The sequence below is a fragment of the Pundamilia nyererei genome, unplaced genomic scaffold, assembly GCF_000239375.1.
Source record: "Pundamilia nyererei isolate P.nyererei 1_Seehausen unplaced genomic scaffold, PunNye1.0 scaffold00369, whole genome shotgun sequence".
Taxonomy (NCBI): domain Eukaryota; kingdom Metazoa; phylum Chordata; class Actinopteri; order Cichliformes; family Cichlidae; genus Pundamilia; species Pundamilia nyererei.
The window spans coordinates 56,340-62,245 of record NW_005187770.1 but is presented as its reverse complement, the minus strand read 5'-3'; the positions used below and the strand labels follow the sequence as shown (position 1 = coordinate 62,245).

The following is a 5,906-nucleotide window of genomic DNA, read 5'->3' as shown; positions in this document are numbered from 1 at the left end:
TGGTGGTATATAGAGGGAAGTCTTTGGAATGGGGGTGGAACTGTGTTATTGGTGCTTGTGTGAGTTCAGGGTGGTTATGGCTTTTGGGAAGAAACTGTTCCTGAGTTTGTCAGTCTTTGTGCTGATGCACCTGTAGCACTTCCCTGAGGGAAACAGGTTGAACAACGCAGCATTAACACATCCATGTAAACATGTAAACATGTAAGATGTAACTTCCAAAATTTAGCACACATACAGCTAATATAAAGCCACAGTCCATCAGAGAGTTACATTAAGCCATAAAATATATAAAATACTTTCAGATATAAAAGAGAAAAATAAAAAATATAATACATCAGACTAAAATGATCACAGTGTTGGTTTGTTTGAGGTGTGCTTTCAAAATTCCGGTATGTACCTGCCTGTGGTGACCGCACAGTTTGTCTAAATGAGACACTCATGGTGCCCTCTAGTGGTGGCCGTGGCATATACATTACAGCCAGCCCATCAGTTAATAATTTCATTTAAAGCTCAAAAGATTCAGTTTTTCCAAAATGTTACACTGATGTCTAAGTTTTTCTTGAAAAGTGATTCACTTGAAGAAAGTGTTGTTCCACCAGCAATGGTAAATAAAAAAAACAAAACAAAACCAAAAAAACCCCCCCAACAGGTTCACTTAAAATTATACAAAACTAATGTTACATTAATGGATACTATTTTAACACCTTTTAATGTGCAGTGTGAAACTAACTGAACAGGATCACATTAAAGTGAATCCCCTCGACTGACCATTCTTTAATTATCTCAAATTTAGTCCCCAGTTTTTAATAAAAACAGCAGCAAACCTATATAAACAGCAGTGAGAGAATCTGAGCATTTGTTTATATGTAAGAATAAAATGTGTGTAATTAAAATGTTCTATACTAAATATATGTCTACATACACTCACCAGCCACTTTATTCCTTAAAGATTTTGGTCTGCATGGCACCAACAACCATGACATGTTCAAAGTCACTTACATCACCTTTTGTCTCCATTCTGATACTCAGTTTGAACTTCAGCAGGTCATCTTGATCAATCTTTACATCCCCAAATGCACCGAGTTGCTGTCATGTGATTATCTGAATAGATATTTGCTCTATTGCGGGTTTAACACGTGTACCTAATGAAGTGGCTACTTCCTGCATATGTGTTTTCCAGTAATCATAGTTTTTCCCCCTCTGCTTTTCACTGTGCACACTGAATTTACAGCTATAAAACAATTTCATCTTCAAATCTTGACTTCTGTGGGACATAAGATGCATAGAACAAATACGGTTCTAAAAACAGCGCTTTGCTGCTTTAAAGCCGTTCCCCTCCTTTATTTGTTCTGACAGCGAGCTCTCTGAATCCACACACAATTTTAGTTCTTCTTCTGTTGTAAATGAAGGAAAAATGAGCTGATGAAACAAGCTCCGTCATTATAAACTTCCTGCTGACGTTTCCATGTGAAGCCGTCTTAGCCGTTCCTCCGATTTGAAACAAAATAAAGCTCCGATATTTTTCTCTACATGCCTCTACACTAGTTTATCTCATAACTTTGAATCCCCCCGAAGATACTGACAATGAAGCACATACATAATAATTCAACCTTTCAACTCTGATCTTATTTAGTTTTATTAATGTACTGAAATCTAATTTCTGTCATGAAGAAAGTCTTTAATCAAATATCAGAAACATTTCATATATGGAGTTAAACACGAATCATTGCTTCAGCTTCACAGCTTCAATTCACTGACAGGAAACAACATTAGAAATATAATCATCCTCAAGTCATCTGCTCCACTAACACTGTACTTTCAACAACAGCACATTGGCTTTATTGTTAAGTGTTAATATATGGAAACATATTGTGAGTGAAAGTGTGTGTGAAGGTGTGTATGTGTGTGTTAGTATCAGGATCAGAGAACGACAGCTGTCCTCTGTTCACTCTGATCCTCTGGAGCAGTGAGAGGAGCTGATGGTGAGAGTGCATAGTATTTACTTTCATAGAACCTTATTCTCGATAATCCAGACAGTATGATTCCCTTCCTCTGCACAGACTCTGCAAACACACCCAGTCCCCACCGTATACTGTCTCCAACCTCGACATCCCAGCTGTGATTCCCTGAGTTAAAGCCTTCAGAGCCCACGACAGAGCAGGAATCATTAAACCTCTCTGGATTATCAGGAAGCTGTTGTCTTTCTCCTCCTATCACACTGGTCAGATTTTCAGACATGATGAGGTTTGGATGAGCGGTGTTTGGGATCCAGAATGAGAGGAGTGTAGGAGACCATGTCCTTCATATTGTTCCAGATGTTGAAGGTCAGGTTGCCCAGGTGTTTGGCCTGGTCTATCAGAGCTCCTGAGGGCAGCTGTGGATCATCCAGCAGGGGGCAGTGTTGTACTCTTTCCAATGCATTCTTGTAGTTGTGCAGAAATGAGACGTCTTCAGCTCTCAGCTCCTCCTCTGTGGCTCTGACTGTGTCTGAAAGAGTTGCTATCTCTCTGCTCAGAGTCTCCATCTTCTCCATCATCATCCCACTCTTCTGCTCCTCTTCCTCCCTCAGTTCAGCCAGCCTGGGCTCCTCTTCCTCTGCTAGAAACTGGTGAAGCACCGTAAACTGCTCCTTAATCTGCCTCTCTGTGTGTCGGGCCTGGACCTTAATGTGTTCTGCTGTTTGATCAAACTTCACTTGGACTTCTTCACAAACCTTCAACTTCTTCTTTAATATCTCCGAAATTTCCTGAAGTTCCTTCTTGTGTTGTTGTGCAGCTTCATCAATGGGTCTGAAACTGTGGTTGGTGTGTTTTTCTGAGTCTCTGCAAATGACACACACTGGTTGCTGATGATCCAGACAGAATAGTTTGAGTTTCTCCGAGTGCAGACTGCAGAGAGCCTCTGAAGCTCTCTGATCTCGCTCCTGTAAGAATGACTCACACGGGTTCTTTAAAGCCAGGTTTAAAGGTGGCTGATACTTCCTTTGAGGCGTGTTTTTGCTCAAACTCACATTCAGTGTGTGGAGCGTCAGCAGCTTGAAGCAGCAGTGTTGGGGTTTTTCCACTTTTCTCTCCTGTAGCTTGACTCATTCAGGCCATCTTGCATTCCAATACTCAGACGTCAAACTATCATTGTGATGGATTGATTAGTAGTCAAAATATAGGACAAAGTGGTCACAAGTGAATCTATTCATTTGAAATATGGGATTAGATAAAGGTTAAAAAAGGTTGCTTTAAAACTGATGTAATGCAGAAGAGAGTGATAAAACTAAAAGAGTTAACCGTGGTCAGAAGGAGAACAGTACCAAAGAAACACCCCGGCTGTTCTGTCATTACCATCGAGCAGAGACCTCAAAATATCTGGCCAGATTGGTGAGATGGGCCAAAACCAGCGGTTAGCATCACAATGCCAGTGTCATGTCCCTGGATGGAGCATCAGCAAGAAAATGCATTGGCTAACAGCAAATTGGAACTGAATATTCCACCCATTACTATTAATGTGATATAAGTAAAAAGTTTAAGATTGCAGGGTGAAACTAACCAGACAAGACAAAGATTGACCTTTAAACAGAAGAGGGTTAATCCCACAGGAGAGGCAGTAACTGTCCCAGCAGCATTACTCCCAGTGTGGTGATCCTTGGAAACTGGAAAGACTCAGTGGGTGTGTGTCTGTCAAAGTGAACACTGGCCAAAACACAGAAAGCAATACAAAAACCATTCTCAGCCTCAGGTAAACCAGCACACTCACCACAGTCACTCCTGTCTTGTTGCTCTTGTAAGGAAATGTTGTATTGAACAGAGCTGGGATTAGTGAAGACTATTAGGCTGTTGTGTGCCTCCCACCCCCACCAGCTGTGAACCTTCCTCACAGTTTCCCCAGTTTGTACTCAGGGGCTGGTGCGAAGCTCCTCGGCTGGTTGCAGTGTTGGCAATGTAGTGACTGAGCGACAGTTTCCTGCAGGTAGGGCGAAGTCTGAACAGCTCTGCTCCCTCTCACCAATACGCGCACACACACTTTCTGTCTAGTAACACCAGATGTGTGTGTGTGTGTGTGTTTGTGTGTGTGTAAGGAAAACACACACAAAAGGCCACATTAATTGTTGACATGGTTTTATGACAGTGTTATCACCAGGTAGGAAAAAGAGTCAGCTGGACTTTTATCCCCCCACCCCCTAAAACGTGCACGCACGTGCACATGCGCACACACGCACACCCACAGGCACTGTGTAAAAAGTCATGCATGGATAATTTATAGGTATGTAGTAACATTGTATAAAATGTTAAAGAGCTTAAAATCATCTTTTACAAGCATGATTAAAGATAAGATTAGTCTGAAAGACTAAAAACATGAAATGTACCCAAAATGTAAATATTAGTCAAGAAAAAGCTGAGAGATGATGCATCTACACCTGGAGATGAATAAAAGTAACAAATTCAGTGTGTTACAGGTTAGCAGATTTGACAAAACCTATCATAATTTACCTTCTTAAAACAATCATAAAATAATTTAGTAGCTATTTTGATGCACTTTGTCAAATTAGCAACACTTATAAAAAGTGAAAATGTATTATATTGTGCATTTGAAATCATGGTACATATAATACTGTAATTTTTTTTGACCATTCCATTTTTCCTTCTGTTTTTTTCCCTTTAATTATACAAATAACAAAGTAATTAACACGTAATACGATTAATTTAAGAGGCAGACCACAGAGTAGAGAACTGTCGTGATCTAAACGAGATGTGCCAAGAACAATGACAACTATGGAGGTTAGATTACACTGAGTTAAATGTGTTTTTCCAAATATTTACTTAAAGTTTCTGTGTGTTTTGGATCTCTGTATCAAACATTTACAACTCATGCAAATGAATTATTTTTCATATTTTAATACACAAAAGAACGATTAGTTTTATTCTCAAAACTGTCCTTTGATTGTCTTAAAATATACAACAAGTGAGAACAGATAATTAACTCAACAGTAATATCAGCTTCATTTGACTTGACATGTTTTTTTACTCCTGTCTTAATGAAATGGCGAACCCTACTGTTGGTACAGTTTATAGCCAAGTAAAAAAGCATGGGATTAATCATTAGTTAATTATTAAAAAATGTTAAATTCACTAACTTGCTTTTGTTTAACAATAAAAAAGTCTAACAAATGAAAATACACATCTTTGTCCTTTCTTATCTGTATTTCTTATTGGCGTTCGCACACTGACAGCTGGAGCTGTTGGAATATTGAGAGAAATATGAAAGTACTGACTTACAATTGTAAATACTTTGATTAAATATTTACTATTTGCTGTTCCATCCTACATCCACTTGAGATGTGTGTGTGGCACATCTTTTAAAAGATCTTTATTGGCCGAATATGAATTTGACCCCTTTGTAACATCTCTGATTGACTGACTTATTTTAAACGTTGCTGTTATTAAAACAGTTTCCCAATGAACATACCTGGTGAGGCTGCATAAGTAAGAAAGAAAATGAGTAAAACCGCTGAAGTCTTCATTGTGCAATCAATTTGTGAAATCATGGAGCTGACAAATGGTTAAAGACTAGATTCAGTGCTGTGTGTGCCTATGTTCTCTTTTGGTTATGAAAACTAGTGTCTCTCTTTCACAATGTTCCATACTTTCTTCCTCCTTTATAGTGTGTCTGTGGAAACAGAATTCAATGGTGTGGATTTTTTTTTTTAGCAACCTCTTTTTCCTAATTTTTTTAATAGCAGAATGGAAAATAAATCCATTTATCAAATTATATGTGCAAACATAAATGAAAGTGCAGTACAGGAAGTCCTTCATTAGTCTGTGAGTGTGTGTATGAATGGATGAACAAATCATGAAAAATTAGGTTTCAATTTTTGTTCATGACAGTGCAGATTTCTGACATTTTGTGTAATTTAA

At 38.6% G+C, this 5,906-nt stretch overlaps 1 pseudogene; it reads right to left on the bottom strand.

Moving 5' to 3' along the window:
* Window positions 1–1,920: 1,920 nt before the first annotated feature.
* LOC106456525 (nuclear factor 7, brain-like) overlaps window positions 1,921–5,906 on the bottom strand; it is a 13,846-nt pseudogene continuing 9,860 nt past the window's right edge.